At 41.2% G+C, this 21580-nt stretch overlaps 1 protein-coding gene across 1 annotated transcript in view; it reads left to right on the top strand.

Annotated features, from left to right (window-relative positions):
- LOC310732633 (uncharacterized protein) overlaps positions 1 to 17327 on the top strand; it is a gene marked incomplete at its 5' end in the record, with an annotated part of 202419 nt that extends 185092 nt beyond the window's left edge. Inside the window, one exon of the mRNA XM_083553245.1 lies at positions 17318 to 17327. The remainder of the gene's footprint in view (positions 1 to 17317) is intronic.
- Between the last annotated feature and the right edge of the window lie 4253 nt (positions 17328 to 21580).

The following is a 21580-nucleotide window of genomic DNA, read 5'->3' as shown; positions in this document are numbered from 1 at the left end:
ATCAACATTACGTTATACCCTAGATGATGTAGCTCCCCTTAAGACCAAAATGATCAGGGAGAAAAAATTAGCACAGTGGTATAATGATCATACACGCACCTTAAAACAGACCACTCGAAAATTAGAACGTAAATGGCGTCAAACAAAATTAACAGTATTTCAAATAGCATGGAAGGGGAGCCTCCTAATTTATAGAAAATCTCTTAGTGCTGCTAGATCAGCATATTTCTCCACCCTCATAGAAAATAACAAGCATAATCCTAGATTTTTATTCAGCACGGTAGCAAAATTAACAGGGAATAAAAGCACTGCACTCACATGCACACCATCATTAGGTACTAATGATTTCATGAACTTTTTTAATAATAAAATTGAAAACATCAGGCAAAAAATCCAGACGGTTAATATAAAGCCAAATTATTTTACAAGTAACCCTGTAGACAGCAGTGTAATTATAACAGACAATCAATTACAAAGTTTTACTCCTATTCACGAGAATGACTTAATTTCATTAATTTCCTCATCAAAATCATCAACCTGCATTCTCGATCCCTTGCCTACAAGTTTCTTTAAACAGATCATTCCAGAGGTAATTGAACCTGTTTTAAAAATAATAAACTCTTCCATTAGCACTGGTTTTGTACCAAAATCCTTCAAACTGGCAGTTATCCACCCCCTAATTAAGAAACCTGACCTTGACCCATGTCAGCTGTCCAACTACAGACCAATATCAAATCTCCCCTTCATAGCCAAAATTTTGGAAAAGGTTGTAGCACAGCAGTTATGCTCACACCTACTTATGAATAATATTTTTGAAATGTATCAGTCAGGATTTCGGCCTCATCATAGCACAGAGACGGCGCTAGTTAAGGTGGTAAATGACCTGTTATTGGCCTCTGATCAGGGTTTTGTCTCCTTACTTGTTTTGCTCGACCTTAGTGCAGCTTTTGACACCATTGATCACACTATACTACTTGCTAGACTTGAGAACGTTGTTGGAATAAAGGGAACGGCTCTCTCTTGGCTCAGGTCTTATTTGACTGATTGCTATCAGTTTGTTGATGTTAATGGTGAGTTCTCCACACTCTCTGAGGTAAAGTTTGGTGTTCCTCAAGGATCTGTCTTAGGCCCTCTGCTTTTCTCTTTATATATGCTGCCTCTTGGAGAAATTATTCATAAACATGGTATTAGATTCCATTGCTATGCTGATGATACACAGCTATATATTTCAGCAAAGCCAGATGAGAGAGATCAGCTTAACAATGTTAAAAAATGTGTAAAGGACATTAGACAGTGGATGCTCGATAACTTTCTTCTGCTAAACTCAGATAAGACGGAAGTACTTTTACTAGGACCACATGCAGCTAGAAGCAAACTTTCCGATTACCTAACATCTCTGGATGGTGTTTCTGTTTCAGCGTGTACGGCTGTCAAAGACCTTGGTGTGATTATTGACTCGAGTCTTTCCTTTGAGGCTCACGTGAATAATATTACCAGGATCGCCTTCTTTCACCTTAGAAATATTGCTAAAATTAGAAATATGATGTCGTTACAGGATGCAGAAAAACTAGTTCATGCTTTTGTTACTTCTAGATTAGACTACTGTAACGCTTTACTGTCTGGGTGTGCGAGTAGGTGCATAAATAAGCTTCAGTTAGTTCAGAATGCAGCAGCAAGAGTCCTCACTAGATCTAGGAAATATGACCACATCACCCCTGTATTAATCAGTCTACACTGGCTCCCAATCAAATCTCGCATTGATTATAAAATTTTACTACTGACATATAAAGCACTTAATGGTCTCGCACCACCGTATCTGAGTGAACTTCTGTACCAGTATGATCCTCCACGCCTACTTAGATCAAAAGGTGCAGGCTATCTGTTGGTTCCTCCAATAATGAAGATTACAGCAGGGGGCAGATCTTTCTCTTATAAAGCCCCGCAGTTATGGAACAGCCTTCCTATCAGTGTTCGGGACTCAGACACAGTCTCAGTGTTCAAGTCGAGGTTGAAAACATATTTATTCAGTCAAGCCTTTAATCAGTAGATTTTTTCTCAGGTAAAGGCTCAGATCTGGAGGGAACATTGATATAGAGTGTTTGGTGAACTGGGATATTTGTACGCTGTCGTCCCCTCACATTCACGTGTTCACTCAGGTTTGTTGATGGTGGTGTGGTGGGCCGTCTCTTATCCCAGAGATCCCTCATGTCTGTGTTGCCTTCTGGTTCTCCCTTTTAGTTATGCTGCCATAGCGAGTCTTGCTGGAGTCCAAACTGCACAGTGACTTTAACTCTCATGCAACAATAGGTACACTTAATAATCCATATCCTTCTCTTCCTGTCACCCTCTTCTCTCTCTCTCTCTCTCTCTCTCTCTCTCGGTCGAGTTAAACATGCTCCTGAGGCTCCAGTGACCACTGTTCCTGCCTCTCTCCCCCCCGTGGATCTTCCCACTTCATCCAGGCCTGCCTGGATTGGATGTCAACAGTCTCCTACACTGATGTCAACAGTCTCCTACACTGACTCAGAAATACACTTCGCTTTTGATCATCATCACTGCACCCCGCAACATTGTATACCCGCCACAAATGGACATTCGGTGTAACCCAGATGAGGATGGGTTCCCTCTTGAGTCTGGTTCCTCTCAAGGTTTCTTCCTTATGCCATCTCGGGGAGTTTTTCCTTGCCACAGTCGCCAGTCGCCACCGGCTTGCTCATCAGGGACAAACTTACTCATAAAGAACATATTCATTTTTAATCACCGCATTATCTGTGTAAAGCTGCTTTGAGACAATGTTCATTGTTAAAAGCGCTATACAAATAAAAATGAATTGAATTGAATTGAATACATTATTGCGGATGATGTGCTCATTACAGGTCAGGGAGAGACGCAGGAAGCGGCAGAAGGAGACCATGATGTGAAGCTGAAATTGTTCCTGGAGCGGTGCAGGCAAAAGAACTTTAAGCTGAACCCAGACAAGTTCAAGCTGAGGAAGAGGGAGTGTACATACATTGGGCACCGCCTGACAGCAATGGACTGAAAGTGGATCCAGACAAGGTTTGTGCTATTGAACACATGCCGAGACCTACAGATTTGAAAGCAGTATAGAGACTCTTAGGTATGGTAAACTACTTGGCTAAGTTTTGCCCACACCTTTCAGACCAGTGTGAAGTGTTGCGGCAGTTGACACACAAAGACACAGACTGGGACTGGTCGGAGCAGCATGAGAATGCTTTTGTGAAACTAAAAAAGACTATTGTAGATGCTCCTGTTCTGAAGTACTACTGCCCAGAGGAGGACCTCGTAGTGCAATGTGATGCATCGGACACAGGTTTGGGAGCTGCACTCATGCAAAAGGGTAAGCCCATCACCTTTGCAAGCAGAGCACTCACACAGACTGAGCGGGGTTATACCCAGATTGAGAGAGTTTCTAGCTATGGTGTTCAGTGTAGAGAAGTTTCATCAGTACACGTATGGTCGCAAAGTTACTGTGCAATCTGACCATAAGCCGTTGGAGTCCATAGTTAGAAAACCTCTTTTGAGCGCGCCCAAGAGACTACAGAGAATGATGCTACGTATTCAGAAATATGACCTGACTGTAGTGTATGTTCCGGGCAAAGACATGTTACTAGCAGACACCTTAAGCAGAGCATATCTCCCAGAATGCACATCTCGGAGCTCTGTAGAAGCTGAAATAGAGACGGTTAATATGGTACAACACTTACCCATTTCTGGTGACAGTTTAAGCCAGATCAGGACAGCTACAAAAGATGACAAAACTCTACAAACTGTGATCCTAATAAAGAAGCAGGGTTGGCCATCGGACAAAAGGGCCATGCCTCAGGAAATCAAACCTTACTTCTCATTCCAGGAGGAATTAAGTTATCAGGACGGCATTGTGTTTCCAGGTGAACGTGCTGTTATTCCATTATCACTGCAGAAAGACATCACCCGTCGCCTGCACTCCTCAAATCTCGGGGCAGAAGGATGTCTACGAAGGGCCAGAGAATTTTTCATACTGGATTGGCATGAACGACCACATAAAGACACACATAGCTCGCTGTGACATCTGCAGGTCAGTGGATGACAAACAGCACAGAGAAACGCTCATCCCACACGATGTGCCAAGCAGGCCATGGGCCAAAGTAGGCGTTGACCTATTTCACTTTGATAACAAAAACTACCATGTAACAGTTGACTACTATTCCAATTTTTGGGAAATAGACTTTATGCCAGACACAAAAGCTACTACGGTGATAAAGAAGCTAAAAGCACATTTTGCTAGATATGGCATTCCCAACACAGTAGTCTCAGACAATGGACCTCAATATTCATCACAAGAGTTCCAAAGATTCAGCCAACTGTGGGAATTTGACCACAAAACCTCATCACCAGGTTACCCACAGAGTAACGGCAAGGCAGAGTCTGCTGTTAAAACTGCAAAGAGACTGTTACACGAAGCCAAAGCTTCTGGACAAGACCCCTATCTAGCGCTCTTGGACCATCGTAACACACAATCACAAGGACTGGAGAGCAGCCCAGCTCAAAGATTGCTCGAACGAGGTCTCTGTTGCCGGCGAAAAACAGCCTTCTTCAGCCTCAAGTGGTTCAAGTGGAGCAGGCACTGTTTAACAACCAACAGCGTCAATGTACATACTACAACCGATCAGCCAGGGATCTAGATGCCCTACGATCAGGTGACACTGTCAGAGTGCAGCCATTTGAGCCGCACACCAAATGGAAGCTGGGCAAGGTGAAAAGACCGGTTGACTCTAGGTCATATGAGGTTGAAATGGATTCGGGTGTAGTTCTCAGGAGGAACCGTAGACACCTCAGACGCGCCCATGTTGTTCCTCAAACGGAGGTTGTTGATATAGAGACAGTAAACACTCCGGGTACCCATACAGACACTGTAATATCCCAGCAGTGCCCTCAAACTCAGAGCGATACCTGTAACAGTGATGTGACGAAGACAACCAGATGTGGTAGAGTTGTTCGTCAGCCTCAACGCTACAAGGACTTTACTACTTGAACTGGCATTTAAGTGACGTTTGAGAAAAAAAAAAGAAAAAAAAAAAAAAGAAATTGAATGGAATGTAAAGTGTTTGAGATGTTAAAGCCATTTTGTTATGTTGGGCATTTATTTAAAAAAAAAACTTTTTGTACATTTAAAAGTACATTTCTATTTGCATTTAATGTTTGCAAATGTGTTTCAGGAAAAGGAAAACTTTCTAAAAGAGAAAGGATGTAACAATATGGAATTATTGTAATGTCTGTTCAAGTTATATCTGCCACTAGGGGCAGAATATTTCTATAATAATTCTGGAGTGAATTAGATGAAGTGGTAGATGGTGTACCTAGGAAAGAACGATTGGTGATTGGGGCAGACTTTAATGGGCATGTGGGTGAAGGGAACAGAGGTGATGAGGAGGTGATGGGTAGGTATGGTTTTAAGGAGAGGAATGTGGAAGGGCAGATGGTGGTAGATTTTGCTAAAAGGATGGAAATGGCAGTGGTGAACACTTATTTTAAGAAGAAGGAGGATCATAGGGTGACGTATAAGAGTGGAGGAAGGTGCACACAGGTGGACTATGTGCTATGCAGGAGATGCAACCTGAAGGAGATTGGAGACTGTAAGGTGTTGGCAGGGGACAGTGTAGCTAGACAGCATCGGGTGCTGGTCTGTAGGATGGTTTTGGAGGCGAAGAAATAGAGGAGGAGAGTGAGGACTGAAATAAGAATTAGATGGTGGAAACTGAAGGAGGAAGAGTGTAGTGTGAGGTTCAGGGAAGAGGTCAGACAGAGGCTCAGTGGTGTTAAGGAGGTGTTGGATGATTGGGCAACTACTGCAGGAGTGATGAGGGCGGCAGCTAGAAAAGTACTTGGTGTGACATCTGGAAATAGAAAGCAAGACAAGGAGACGTGGTGGTGGAATGAGGAAGTGCAGGAGAGCATAAGGAGAAATAGGTTGGCAAAACAGAAGTGGGATACACAGAGTGATGAGAAAAGTAGGCAGGAGTACAAGGAGATGCGGCAGCAGGTAAAAAGGGATGTGGCGAAAGCCAAGGAAAGGGCATATGAGGAGCTGTATAAGAGGTTGGACACTAAGGAAGGAGAAAAGGATTTATACCGATTGGCCAGGCAGAGGGACCGAGCTGGGAAGGATGTACTGCAAGTTAGAGCAATAAAGGATGGAGAGGGAAATGTGTTGACTAATGAGGAGAGTGTGTTGAGAAGATGGAGGGAGTATTTTGAGCAGCTGATGAATGAGGAAAATCAGAGAGAGAGAAGGTTGGAGGATGTGGAGTTGGAGTTGGTGAAGCAGGATGTAGATAGGATTAGTAAGGAGGAAGTGAGAGCAGCGATTAGGAGGATGAAGAATGGAAAGTCGGTTGGACCAGATGACATACCGGTAGAAGCGTGGAGATGTTTAGGAGAGATGGCAGTGGAGTTTTTAACCAGATTGTTTAACAGGATTCTGGAAGGGGAGAGGATGCCTGAGGAATGGAGAAGGAGTGTGCTGGTACCGATCTTTAAACATAAGGGAGATGTGCAGACCTGCAGTTACTACAGGGGAATTAGGTTGATCAGTCACACCATGAAGTTATGGGAAAGAGTAGTGGAAGCCAGGCTGAAAGAAGAGGTGACCATCTATGAGCAACAGTATGGTTTCATGCAGAGGAAGAGCACCACAGATGCCTTATTTGCTTTGAGGATGTTGATGGAGAAGTATAGAGAAGGACAGAAGGAGCTGCATTGTGTATTTGTGGATTTAGAGAAAGCGTACGACAGGGTGCCGAGAGAGGAGTTGTGGTATTGTATGAGGAAGTCAGGTGTGTCAGAGAAGTATGTGAGGGTGGTGCAGGACATGTATGAGGACAGTGTGATGGCAGTGAAGTGTGCAGTAGGTACGACAGACTGGTTCAGGGTGAAGGTTGGACTGCATCAAGGATCGGCCCTGAGCCCTTTCCTGTTTGCAATGGTGATGGACAGGTTGACGGACGAGGTCAGACAGGAGTCTCCCTGGACTATGATGTTTGCAAATGATATTGTGATTTGTGGTGAGAGTAGTGAGCAGGTGGAGAAGAGCCTGGAGAGGTGGAGATATGCGCTTGAGAGAAGGGAAATGAAAGTCAGTAGGAGTAAGACAGAGTACATGTGTGTGAATGAGAGGGAGGGCAGTTGAGTGATGCGGTTGCAGGGAGAAGAGGTGGAGAAGGTGGAGGAGTTCAGGTACCTGGGGTCAACAGTGCAAAGTAATGGAGAGTGTGTTAGAGAAGTAAAGAAAAGAGTGCAGGCAGGGTGGAGTGGGTGGAGAAGAGTGACAGGAGTGATTTGTGATAGTAGGGTATCTGCAAGAATGAAAGGGAAAGTTTATAGGACTGTGGTGAGACCTGCGATGTTGTATGGATTAGAGACAGTGGCATTGAGTAAAAGACAGGAGGTGGAGCTGGAGGTAGCAGAGCTGAAGATGTTGAGGTTTTCGTTGGGAGTGACGAGGATGGACAAGATTAGAAATGAGTTTATTAGAGGGACAGCGCATGTAGGATGTTTTGGTGACAAGGTGAGGGAGGCGAGATTGAGATGGTTTGGACATGTGCAGAGAAGGGACATGAATTATATTGGTAGAAAAATGCTGAAGATGGAGCCACCAGGTAGGAGGAAAAGAGGAAGGCCAAGGAGGAGGTTCATGGATGTGGTGAGGGAAGACATGCAGGTAGTTGGTGTGAAAGAGGCAGATGTAGAGGACAGGGTGGTATGGAGACGGATGATCCGCTGTGGCGACCCCTAATGGGAGCAGCCGAAAGAAGAAGAAGAAGAAGAAACAGTAATAACAGTAACTATTATAATCTTATACTCCAGTACTCATGTTAGTTCTCACTCTCCAGTGTTCTGTATTGTTGAAAGATTTATGATCAAACTCTTGATGTCACCCAAATGAGGATGGGTTCCCCTTTTGAGTCTGGTTCCTCTCAAGGTTTCTTCCTCATAACATCTAAGGGAGTTAGGATATGCTTTCTCATCAGGGATAAATACACACCATTCACCTTGACTGTTGATTTCTGTAAAGCTGCTTTGAGACAATGTCTGTTGTGAAAAGTGCTATAGAAATAAACTTGACTTGACTTAAGGCAATGAATTCCATAATTTTTTGTGTTATGCCTTTTGCCTTGGCACCATCACTGGAAAACTTTCTTGCCTTTTCAAAAACGTCCGCTACAGATGAGTGCGCATGCTCGGATTGACTTTACTTTTCTGCGCTGCATTCTTCTCATATTTAGAATGGCAATCGGGATGTTTAGATTTCAGGTGATAAATTAAACCCGACGTGCAGAACCTCTTTGCAGATACACCCCCTCTTGAACTTTCAGCATTGCATGTTTTGCACATCGCTATCTGTGGGTCTTTCTCCAAGATATTGAAATAAGTCCACACTGCAAACATTTGGCTCTTATCCAGATAACCGTGTGCTGGCTGCACTTTTTTATTATTACTATATTTTTACTATTATTACTATATACTATTACTATTATTACCATTTTATTATTTTTTATTGTTTAGTTTTTTCATTACAATTGTGTTTCTGCCGTGTTGTTTAGTTGATTTAGTTATTTCGGGCGAAAATTTTCGGTGGGCGAATTTTCGATGCATCCCTGTAATTTATGATTGGCCTCACGTGGGCCGGACAGGGACGTACAAAGGGCCGGATGTGGCCCGTGGGCCATAGTTTGCCCAGGTCTGTGTTATGTGTATATCTGCAAAAGAGAACAATAAACAAGAGTCTACTTGTAAACATAAACACAATGGTGTGCAAAAACAGCAAGAGCAGCAATCGGGAGGTTTGTATAATATGATTATAATATAATATGGGTGGTGCTGAAGACATGGATGTGTATAATTTAAAATGGGTATTGAGTGTGTGTTTGAGTTCAGGTTATACAGTTCAGTAACACATATGAGTGAGTTTGTGTGAGTTTGCTACGGTTCAGTTCTGTGTGTTCAAGAGCCTGATGGCTTAAGAGAAAAAACTGTTGCAGTTTGGATGTGAGGGCCCAAATGTTTCAGAACCTCTTCCCTGATGGCAGGAGGGTAAAGAGTGTGTGTGGCGGGTGTGTGGGGTCATCCACAATGCTGTTGGCTTTGCAGATGCAGCGTGTGTGTAAATGTCCATGATAGAGGGGAGAGAGACTCCAATGATCTTCTCGACTGTCTGCAGGGTCATTGGCTGAAAACTGATTTTTACAGCTTTTTAAAGTAGCACCTCTTTGCCACTCTAATCTCCTTTGTCAGTTTGTTCCTGGCCTGATTGTACAATATTTTGTCCCCATTCCATTGGGCATCCTCTTTGGCCTCACAAAGCAGTCTGAGTTTTGCTCTGAACCGTGGCTTATTGTTGTTGTATTTTAAATGAGTCCTGGCAGGAATGCATATATCCTCAGAGAAACTTATAAAGATGTTACAGAGTCTGTAAGCTTATTCAGATCAGAGGCAGCAGCTTCAAAAACATTCTACAGACCTGTGCTACAGCACTGTGGCAGCAGTGGAGTCATTCAGGTTCCTGGGCACCACCATCTCTCAAAGCCTGAAGTGGGACAATCACATCGACTCCATTGTTAAAAAGGCCCAACAGAGGATGCACTTCTTTTACCAGCTTAGGAACTTTAAAGATAAATTTTACTAAAATAAAATTAATCGTTTTCTGATTGATATGAGCATGCCTATTCAAACCACTGCTGGCTTGTTAATATAATGAACATGATGAAGTCTTGCAAATCTGTGTCTGACATTTTATGAACACTATGACTCGTAAGTTAATTAACTGGAAAATAAAAATCTGTACAGATTTTATGTTTCCAGCTTTACATGTTTTAATCATTATATGTTTTCTTGTCAGATTTGCATGGAAACATTGTATCACTGTGACCTGTGTGAAACATATGAAACTACACAGCAATGTCTTAAATATTGTATTTTGTTGCTGCATATACAGGTGCATCTCATTAAATTAAAATATCATTAAAAACCATCTGGCCTGACAGGGGGGTAAGGCGTTTTGCTTCCTTGAGGTATTGAAGATTCTTGTGATCGGTTATAACAGTTAATAGGTGAGTCGCCCCCTTTAACCAGTGCCACCTATCCTCCAGAGCCAGTTTTATAGCTAAGTATTCTCGATTACCGATATCATAGTTGTGTTCGGTGGGAGAGAGTTTCTTGGAGTAAAAGGCTCAGGGTTGGAGGCGTGGAGGATTACCCATCTGTTGTGACAGTGCAGCCCCTACGCCTGTGGAGGAGGCGTCCACCTCTACTATGAATGAAAACTGGGGATCAGAGTGTCGTAGGAGAGGTGCATAGGTGAGCTCAGTGAAGGTCTCATCAGCCTCCTGACTCAAGACTATGGTCTTGACCTTACCCTTCAGGGGGTACCCACTCACCCACTGTGGTCCCATAAGGGGCCCACATGTAGCCCACATTGGCCCCATTTTTAACACCTATTTGGGACCCAAATGGGCCCATATAAAGAACACCTATACGGGTCCCACTTAGAGCCCACCATGGACCCATCAGTGGCCCATCTGGGCTAATACACATGGGGCCCATGTGGAGCCGATGGACAAATTTCTCTGGGCCCCATTTGGGTTGCCCATGCAGGGCCCAAGTGACAGCCCATCAAAAACCCACATGGGGCCCACATGACAATGTTGGCTGGGAAATCTTCCCTTATAGCTTTATACGATTTTATTGGTTTTATTGCCTGTTTGTTTTTATAAGAGAAATGCTTGAAAAGTAAGTTTGTGTGTGTGTGTGTGTGTGTGTGTGTGTGTGTGTGTGTGTGTGTGTGTGTGTGTGTGTGTATTGTTGAGATTGGAATGGCCAGACATCAATATGAATGGCCATGACTGTAGAACAGTAGCTTGTCTGGCTACCTCGTCATCAATATGAATGCCAAATCCATATCAATAGCCCCAAACATGTATAACAAAAGCTCAAAGTGTCTTCTTTTCAAATATATTTAAATTGTGTATGTAGCACATTTTTATCAAAAACTGTGAACATTTAAAGTAAGGTAGAGAATTTCAGCTGTGAGTCCTAAAATATGGGTGGGGAGGGGGGAAACGGACATAGTATCAGATAAATGTTTGTAGGAATCTCATTTTTTATGATATCTTCATTCAATTTAAAATATAAACTCATGAGACATGTGGCTTTCAATTACTTTTACCATTACTTTTCTGGATTGCTATAGGACAGATTTCATGTATTTATATATAAAGGAAAAAAAAATATTTAAGGATTTTTTTTCCTACAGTCCTAAATCATCTATAACTTATTATTTTTTTGAACAATATCAACAGTAAATAATGGACAGTAAAGCTTAAAGTGTCTTCTTTTTAGAGATATTTAAATTGTGTCAGGAACTGTTAACATTTAAAGTTAGGTAGGGCATTTCAGCTGTGAGTCCCAAAATCTGTGTCGAGGCCTAACAGGTTAACAGAGAGATTTAGAAACAACCTTGGAGAGTTCGGTGGGGAATTTGGCAGGTTGCATTTCAATGTAGAGATTACAGAGTAGGAAGCTGGAAGTGCCATTGGGCTGTCGGTGGAGGGTAGTGCAGCCACACTACCCGAGCCAGACTACCCGAGCCGAGCTGGAGTGTTGCTCAGAGGGCCAGAAATCCAGGTCTCAGGGTCTGGAGGAAGAGAGGCACATAATCCAAATTGCTTGAGGTCCAGTGTAAAGTTTGCACAGTCAGTGGTGGTTTTGGAAGTCATGTCATCTGCTGCTGTTGGTCCACTGTGTTTTATCAGGTTTAAGGTCAGAAAAGTTGTATACCAGGAAGTTTGGTACCAGGAAGTTTGACTGGTACCACCTTCTCTCAGAATGAGAGGTAAGTATACTTCAAGGCTCTTCTTTATCCAGGTGATGGAATGAACTTCCCCTAGATGTCAGTACAGCCATCCCCTGGCTATCTTCAAGCGACGATTGAAGACCTACCTCTTCCGGAAACACTTAAATAAGCACTTTCCAAGTTTGCTTTGAAGAATTCAAGAGTTATATTTATATTAAGTTTGTAATCTAGTGTACCACTGTAGATTTATTTATTGCTAGAGACTCTAGGCACTTTTGTACATTGCTCTGGATAAGGGCGTCTGCTAAATGCCACAAATGTAAATGTAAATGTAAGTTTAAGAGCGCTTTATGCTTCCCTCTGCTGACCAGCTTTATGGAGATGCTGATTTCAATTTCCAACAGGACTTGGCACCTGCCCACACTGCCAAAAGTACTAATACTTGGTTAAAGGACCATGTTATCCATGTGCTTGATTGGCCAGCAAACTCACCCAACCTAAATCCCATGGAGAATCTATGGGGTTTTATAAAGAGAAAGATATGAGACACCAGACCCAACAACATAGAAGAGCTAAAGGCCGCTATCAGAGCAACCTGGGCTTCCATAATTTAATTCAATTCAATTCATTTTTATTTGAATAGCACTTTTAACAATAAACATTGTCTCAAAGCAGCTTTACAGAGATAAGTCAAGAGTCAAGATGTGGTGATAAAAATTATATAAGTATAAGTTTGTCCCTGATGAGCAAGCCGGTGGTGACTCCCCAGGAAAAACTCCCCGAGATGGCATAAGGAAGAAACCTTGAGAGGAACCAGATTTAAGAGGGAACCCATCCTACTCTGGTTTGCACCAAATGTCCATTTATTACAGATAAATGATGCTGCGGGGACACGTCAGCAGCTTCACAGACCGATTGCCTCCATGCAATGCCGCATTGCTGCAGTAATTCATGCAAAGGGAGCTCCGACCGAGTATTAAGTTCATACTTTTTTAGTAGTCCAACATTTCTGTGTTAAAAAATCTTTTTTTCTTTTTTTTTTTTTTGGCCTTGAGTAATATTCAAATTTTCTGAGATACTGAACTCTGTGTGTGATGAATCTATATTATATACATGAGTATTACATTTTGTATTTAATTACTAAAATAAATAAACTTTTGAATGATATTCTAATTTATTGAGATGCACCTGTATATCTATAATTGGATGTTTAAAAAGATACAAGTTTGAAACACCACATGTACAGACAACATCAAGGATTCAAGGCAGGAACCACAACGAGCACTACATTTTCCTTGAAATGTCAAGGAAAGGAAATGCCAAATGTTGATTTGTGTCTTGCCAAAAGTTCTCTATACCTGAATGTATTCCTTATATCAAAATGCATATTAAAGAGGGACAGATGCCAGTCACATGCCCTTTCAAGCATTATGGTAAAATACTTGCAGTTATATCACTATTTACCTTAAATTTTATCTAAAAAACAAAGAAAAATAGGCTTAATTGACATATCTTAAGTTGCAGTATCCATGATGTTGGTGTTCACAACTTGACAGCCATTATGTCAAGGAACCACTTCTGCAAATGAGCTGAGCATTCCGTTAGACATTTGGTTAAAAATCTTTGATAATTATATGCTAGCAATACAAGCTACCGGAGATGCATGGCCAGATATATATATATATATATATATATATATATATATATATATATATATATATATATATATATATATTCTGCTCTAAATGAATTGCTTTCCTTTTCTTTTTTTCACTACAAGCAGGAGACATACTTGGGCACTTGGAAGACATGCTTTTATCACTAAAATTACTGTTTGAAACCGTTTAAAACTGAAAGAAAAAAAAACACACTGAGAGAACTTTACTCCGTCCTCCGCTAGCGAGAGCGGGGCATCTCACAGAGTGAGAGATATGCTCATCCCAGCTGCGAGTCCAACGTATCATACGTATCGTATTGACTTTCTGTGATGTAGCTTCCTGTGGTTAACTTGTTTGCCACAAGTTCTGTGTTTGTATCTCTTTTGGCATTTTCAAACTAAACATTACAAATAACCTATCTTTTTTCCTCCTTAAATAATCCTAATAATCCTTTGTCTTCCTGACTTGTGCCTGTAGCTCGTTAACAGAGGTGGGAACTTAAGTAGTACTGTACTTAAGAAGATTTTTTTGGTATCAGTATTTTACTTCACTATTTGTTTTTTAGACAACTTTTAACTTTTACTCATTACATTTTTACACAAATATCTGTACTTTTTACTTCTTACATTTTAAAAACCGGCTCTTTACTTTAGTTCAAATCCGTTAATTTGGTGAAATGTAAATTGTATTTTTTTTCACTGCGCCGATTTCAGCCTACCAACCGATTTCCTGTCATTGCGTGTCTTTTTCAATCCACTGGTGTATAATGTCCTGCTCTCACTCACCACAGACGTAGACTAGTTTACGGACCTAAGAATCAGCAGGCAGAAAGCAACAAGAAGTAAAGTTAACGTGGATGAGATAGAGGAAGTCAGCGATGTAAACATGACTGAGAACAGAATAATTCATCATCATCATCATCATCATCATCATCTTTTCTCTGCTTGTGTTCTATAAGTGGATGTTTAGCCTGGACACATTCATTAGGTAACAAAATGTTGTATTTGTTTTGTATTATATATATACAGTGAGGAAAATAAGTATTTGAACACCCTGCTATTTTGCAAGTTCCCCCACTTAGAAATCATGGAGGGGTCTGAAATTGTCATCGTAGGTGCATGTCCACTGTGAGAGACATAATCTAAAAAAAAAAATCCAGAAATCACAATTTATGATTTTTTTAACTATTTATTTGTATGATACAGCTGCAAATAAGTATTTAAACACCTGAGAAAGTCAATGTTAATATTGGTACAGTAGCCTTTGTTTGCAATTACAGAGGTCAAACATTTTCTGTAGTTTTTCACCAGGTTTGCACACACTGCAGGAGGGATTTTGGCCCACTCCTCCACACAGATATTCTCTAGATCAGTCAGGTTTCTGGCCTGTCGCTGAGAAACACGGAGTTTGAGCTCCCTCCAAAGATTATCTATTTGGTTTAGGTCTGGAGACTGGCTAGGCCACGCTAGAACCTTGATATGCTTCTTACAGAGCCACTCCTCGGTTATCCTGGCTGTGTGCTTCGGGTCATTGTCATGTTGGAAGACCCAGCCTCGACCCATCTTCAATGCTCCAACAGAGGGAAGGAGGTTGTTCCCCAAAATCTCGCAATACATGGCCCCGGTCATCCTCTCCTTAATACAGTGCAGTCGCCCTGTCCCATGTGCAGAAAAACACCCCCAAAGCATGATGCTACCACCCCCATGCTTCACAGTAGGGATGGTGTTCTTGGGATGGTACTCATCATTCTTCTTCCTCCAAACACGTTTAGTGGAATTATGACCCAAAAGTTCTATTTTGGTCTCATCTGACCACATGACTTTCTCCCATGACTCCTCTGGATCATCCAAATAGTCATTGCAAACTTAAGACGTGCCTGGACATGTGCTGGTTTAAGGAGGGGAACCTTCCGTGCCATGCATGATTTCAAACCATGACGTCTTAGTGTATTACCAACAGTAACCTTGAAAACGGTGGTCCCAGCTCTTTTCAGGTCATTGACCAGCTCCTCCCGTGTAGTTCTGGGCTAATTTCTCACCTTCCTTAGGATCATTGGGACCCCACGAGGTGAGATCTTGCATGGAGCCCCAGTCTGAGGTTGATTGACAGTCATGTTTAGCTTCTTCCATTTTCTAATGATTGCTCCAACAGTGGACCTTTTTTCACCAAGCTGCTTGGCAATTTCCCTGTAGCCCTTTCCAGCCTTGTGGAGGTGTACAATTTTGTCTCTAGTGTCTTTGGACAGCTCTTTGGTCTTGGCCATGTTAGTAGTTGGATTCTTACTGATTGTATGGGGTGGACAGGTGTCTTTATGCAGCTAACGACCTCAAACAGGTGCATCTAATTTAGGATAATAAATGTAGTGCAGGTGGACATTTTAAAGGCAGACTAACAGGTCTTTGAGGGTCAGAATTCTAGCTGATAGACAGGTGTTCAAATACTTATTTGCAGCTGTATCATACAAATAAATAGTTTAAAAATCATATATTGTGATTTCTGGATTTTTTTTTTTAGATTATGTCTCTCACAGTGGACATGCACCTACGATGACAATTTCAGACCCCTCCATGATTTCTAAGTGGGAGAACTTGCAAAATAGCAGGGTGTTCAAATACTTATTTTCATCACTGTATATATATATATATATATATATATATATATATATATATATATATATATATATATATATATATAAATAAAAGGCTGTAAAAATTCAAACGCAAATTCTTTTAAACGGCACTAAATCAATTCAGCACACATTTCCGTTTTTACCATTTTTATTACAAATATAAATACATAAATAAAAAACTACATATAAAAGAGGCGAAATTAAAACCTTCAGCACAACATAGATTTATTCACAACGTCCTTCCGTTATTTAGATATAAAATAAATAAATAAACTCTACAGAAAAATATTTTTAATTAGTAAACTTTTGTTTTATTTATGCGCCAAGTCTCAAATCAAACACCAAATCCGCCATGATTCACACAATTAACCCTCTGAGTGGCGTTTTGTGGGGTTTTCCCTCATAATGGCGAAACGAACTTAAATTACTGTCTTTATTGATCGTACAGATAAGAACAATACATCATTCTAATCTGTAAAATGTTAAATTTTATTTGTATTTATTGCCTTACACTTTATCTTAACTCTCCCACTTTATCTTAACTCTATTTGCTATTATAGGCACTATGTCAGTTTTTGTGTCTGCCTTTAAACACAGTTGAGGACTCGTTTCAGTTGGATCTGGAGGCTTTGGAGAAACAAATTCGCCACCTACATGCAAAGCATGCCCAGCTGCGACTCGGAAAGCATGCTGGAAACATCCCGGGTGGACGCTCACTCGTCCCAGGTAAATTCTCAGGTTGAACATAATGCATCACCTCAACTCCACATGTATCCCTGCCCAGGCCCAGCACACCTACGATGCGGCCCGCCCACAGACCCTGTATGCTGCAGCAGCAGAAGACGTAAGCCAAGCCCTGGTGGAGGACGTCTCCCCCGCCCCCTCCACCTACCTTTGAGGTCTCAACCGAGAACCGCTTCACCCCTCTCCACGAGACAGCATGCGATAACGTGATCTGGAAATTCCATTGTCCGGCATGTCCGTGCTATCGGAGCCAAAGGTAAGGTGCCCACTCACTGTGTTCCTGGTGCTTGTGTTCTTGATGTCCCTGCGCAGGTACCTGCGATCCTGAATGAGAATTTCGGAGCTGTTGTTCTCCCTGCCGGAGCGAGCGACACCAGGCTGAGGCAAACAGAGATCTTAAAGAGGGATTTCAGGATTTCTGGTGAAGATGGTACGCAGCACATCACCCACAACAAGGATCATAGTGTCAGGACCTCTTCCCACTTACCAGCAAGGGATTGAGTAGTTTAGTAGACTTTTGCACTAAATGAATGGTTACAGTCATGGTGTCGAGACCCCAAACTACTCTTTATTGATGATTGGAATTTTTTCTGGGAGCATCCTAGGTTCTTCTGTCCTGATGGCCTGCACCCCAGCAGAGTTGGAGCAGCAGTGCTATCAGACAACATTTCTAAAATACTGCACACCATCTGACTGAAAGTAAGACATCATACAATTTACAACTATGACAATATTTATACAACAAACAAAACGTACGTGTTTGATGTGTTCAGGAAGGTTTCGGGAGAAGATCAGAATGTCGTCGATGTATACAATGACGCTTCTGTGGAGGATGGGGCGGAGCACCTCGTTCATGAACCCCTGGAACACCGCCGGCGAGATGGATAGGCCATACAGCATGACCCTGTACTCATAGTGCCCAGACGGAGTGATAAAGGCGGTCTTCCATGGGCATGTGGCCGAGCACCGATTTGTGAACAAACACAGAGCTGAAGGAAACAAGCAGTAAGATTCACACAGAGCAGAGGATAAAGAGGGGAGAGAAAATTTTTTTGAGAAAGAACAAGATACTGTGCTGAGAGTGTGTGTATGTGTGTTTAGGTTCAAAATGTAAAAAAAAGTGAAAGTACTATCAGGGAAAGTGTTCATGTTCAGGATTGTTATATAAGAAGGCATAATCCATTTCATAAAACCTTTCAAACTTCCCTTTGGAATTTCTGGAGAAGCTCATTTAAAATAGCAAAACTTGCTTTGACATGTCACCCTCAGTAAATATTAGTAGTAAAAAAAAATCACATTCTTAGTAGAAACACAATGTAAAAATGGTACAATATTGTAAAGCATCCATGTCAAACATCACAATGAAGACATTTAATAGCTAAACTCCTCTGTCCTTTCATGTGCTAAATAATATTTTTAGTCATATTAATGTGAATAACCTTAAATGGCTCCACAATTACAATGCTTTACAAATATAGGACAGGAAAAACTTTGTAAGCTTATCACCACGGATAAAACATGTCTGTTAGATTCCATTCCAACTAAATTACTGAAAGAAGTGTTACATAAAGCTTGAGACCCTCTTGGCAATATAATCTACTCCTTAATATATTTATGTCACATCCCTAAAATTAACTTGGTGGTTATTAAGCCCTTTAAACCTAATTTAGATCCAAGCAAACTATCAAATTACAGACCCATTTCAAACCTTGCGTTTATGCATAAGATGTTAAAAAAAAACTGTCTGCTCAGATTTGCCCAGATATGCACCTTCTTACAATATCTTTGAAGAGTTTCAGGCACCATCAAAGCAAAGAATGTGTTAAAATCACAAATTACTTGTTTTTAGCTTTGGACCATGGCTGCATCTCTCTGTTAGTTTTACTAGATCTTACTGCTGCATTCAACTCTTACTTTCTCCTATATTTCTTACAGAATTACATCTGCATTCAGGGACAGGCATTTAGATGTTTTAGATCCCACCTGTCTGATTTATACCATATTGTAGATTTAAATGAAGAACTATCCAGGTTACTGCAAGTAAAATATGGGGTGCCATGAGGATCAGTTCTTGGACCTCTGCTTTTTACAATATACATGCTTCCCTTGGGGGAAAAAGGCATGGGGTTAGTTTCAATTGCTATACTGATAACACCCAGCTATGTATCTCGTCAGCATCTCAAGTGACTATTGTAACTGAGCTGAAGAAATAAAAGATTGGATGACTAATAACTTTCTATTATTAAATTCTGACAAGACAGATATATTGCTTATTTTCCAAAAACTAGTACACAGAAGCTCCAGCAATTCAACTTGCATTTAAAAATATTTACTGTAAATACTAGTTCAGTATATAACAGTGTAAGACCTGGTTGTTATATTAGATAACAATTTGTCTTTTGGAAATCATATTGCCCATATTACAAAAACAGCCTTCTTCTACCTTAAATCGTTAATTTGGAGTGGACGAATAGTGTTTAGAATTAGACCTGCCAGCAAAGAGTTGCAGTAGTCTCGTCTAGAAATGACAAGAGACTGAACAAGCACCTGAGCAGCCTGTGTGTATAGAAATGGTTGAATCCTCCTGATATTGTAGAGAAAACTCTTCATTGAGTAGTGAAGAGAAGACGTTGTGCAGCTTGTGAGGATTTAGTGAAGAGGCCTTAAGCTTAGAAAATATGAGGATTGTCAGGGTCTGGGTTTGTTTTTGCTTTGTCCACCAGATGGGCCACTGGGCCCTTAGCCCCTAACTGCTTAATGTCTCCCACCTGCTCCTTGTTAATGTGGTGTATTTAAGTTACCCCTTTTGCATTGGTTTTTGTCGGTTCATTATATTTGTCTTTACTTTTGTTGCGGTACAGTGGTATACCGGCTAAAATTGGTCTTTGTATTTGTCTGTCTCAATATTTGTGTTTGCATCTGGATATGTGTGGGTTTGTTTGTTGTTCTGTTTGGTGAGTGTCTTTCTATTTTGTTTGATTTCTTTGTCTGCTGCTTTTCTCGAGTTTTCCCTAGTCTCCTGTCTCCTAGCTTCCCGAGTCTCCTGGATTTTCTGTTCTCCTGAGTTCTCCCAAGCCTCCGGTCTTCCTGAATATCTTCGTCCTGTTTTGTCATTTACTTAATTTGAATTAGTCTTGTGTTTTTGTTTTGTTAATCCCACTCTGCATGTGTTCTTTTTTTTGTTTGTTTGTTTTTATATTTTTCGTGGCAGACTGCTAGTGTCTGCCACTCGCTCTAGCGACCCAAACCTGACAAGGATAAAACCTGTTTTATCATCCTTACACTACACCTGTTTTGAACAGTAATAGTTTTGACAAACAATTGCTACATACTTACAAGGCCCTAAATGGGTTAGCTCCCATGTAACTACAGTGCAATAGGAAAGTATTCACAGCGCTTTACTTTTTCCACATTTTGTTAAATTAAAGCCTTATTCTAAAATGGATTACATAAACAAACAATACCCTATAATGAGAGCATAAAATGAGTTTGTTTGAAATCTTTACAAATAAATTTGTGAAAAACAAAAATAAATCACATGTTCATAAATATTCAGGTGCATCCTGTTATCATTGATCATGCTTGAGATGTTTGGAGTCGACCTGTGGTAAATTCAGTTGATTGGACATCCTTTAGAAAGGAACACACTTGTCTATATAAGGTCCCACAGTTAACAGTGCATGTCAAAGCACAAACCAAGCCATGCAGTCCAAGAAATTGTCTGTAGACCTCTGAGACAGATTGTATCTAGGCACAGATCCTCAAAGGGAACATAAGTTCTGCAGCATTGAAGGTCCAAATGAGCACAATGGCCTCAATCATCTGTAACTGGAAGAAGTTTGGAACCACCATGACTTGACATGACATTGGCCAAACTGAGCCAATAATCACTTTGAAGGCACCTGAAGAACTCTCAGATCATGAGGAACATAGATTAAACTCTTTGGCCTAAATGCCAAGCATCATGTCTGGAGAAAACCAGGCACTGCTCATCACTTGGCCAATACCATCCCTACAGTGAAGCATGGTGGTTTGAACATCTATGGAGAGGTCTAAAAATGGCTGTGCATTGATGCTCGCCATCCAACCTTGATGGGTTCTGCCAAAAAGAATTGGAGAAACTACATCTGAACCAATGCAATTTATCATATTGTGCTTGTTAATATCATGAACAGCAGCTACACTAATTCCTCTCTCCTGCTTCTCTTTCTCTACCCATCCCAAGGCATCCAGAGATTCGACCAGCTCCAGATGTGACATGTCATGAAGTTAGAAAATGCTGAACTTGCAAGGATCCCGAGGCATCAAGAAGGTTGCGCTATGCTTCAGTTGTGTCCCACCTCATTAAGATTTCAGACTTTCAAAGAGAAGATAATGACTACCCTTTTAAGTCTAAGAGTCTCAGTGTTCAAGTCGAGGCTGTAAACATATCTACTGATAAAAGACTTGAAGTAAAGGAGCAGATCTGGAGGGATCATGGATATAGAGTGTTTGGTGAACTGGGATATTTGCATGCTGTCGTCCCCTCACTCTTACATGTTCACTCAGGTTTGTTGACGGTGGTGTGGTGGGTCATCTCTTATCCCAGAGATCCCTCATGTCTGTGTTACCTTCTGGTTCTCCCTTTTAGCTATGCTGCCATAGCGAGTCTTTGCAGAGTCCCAACTGCACAGTGACAGTAACTTTCATACAACAATAAGG

The sequence above is a fragment of the Silurus aristotelis genome, assembly GCF_946808225.1.
Source record: "Silurus aristotelis genome assembly, chromosome: 10".
Classification (NCBI taxonomy): domain Eukaryota; kingdom Metazoa; phylum Chordata; class Actinopteri; order Siluriformes; family Siluridae; genus Silurus; species Silurus aristotelis.
This window is presented reverse-complemented; position numbering and strand designations above follow the sequence as displayed.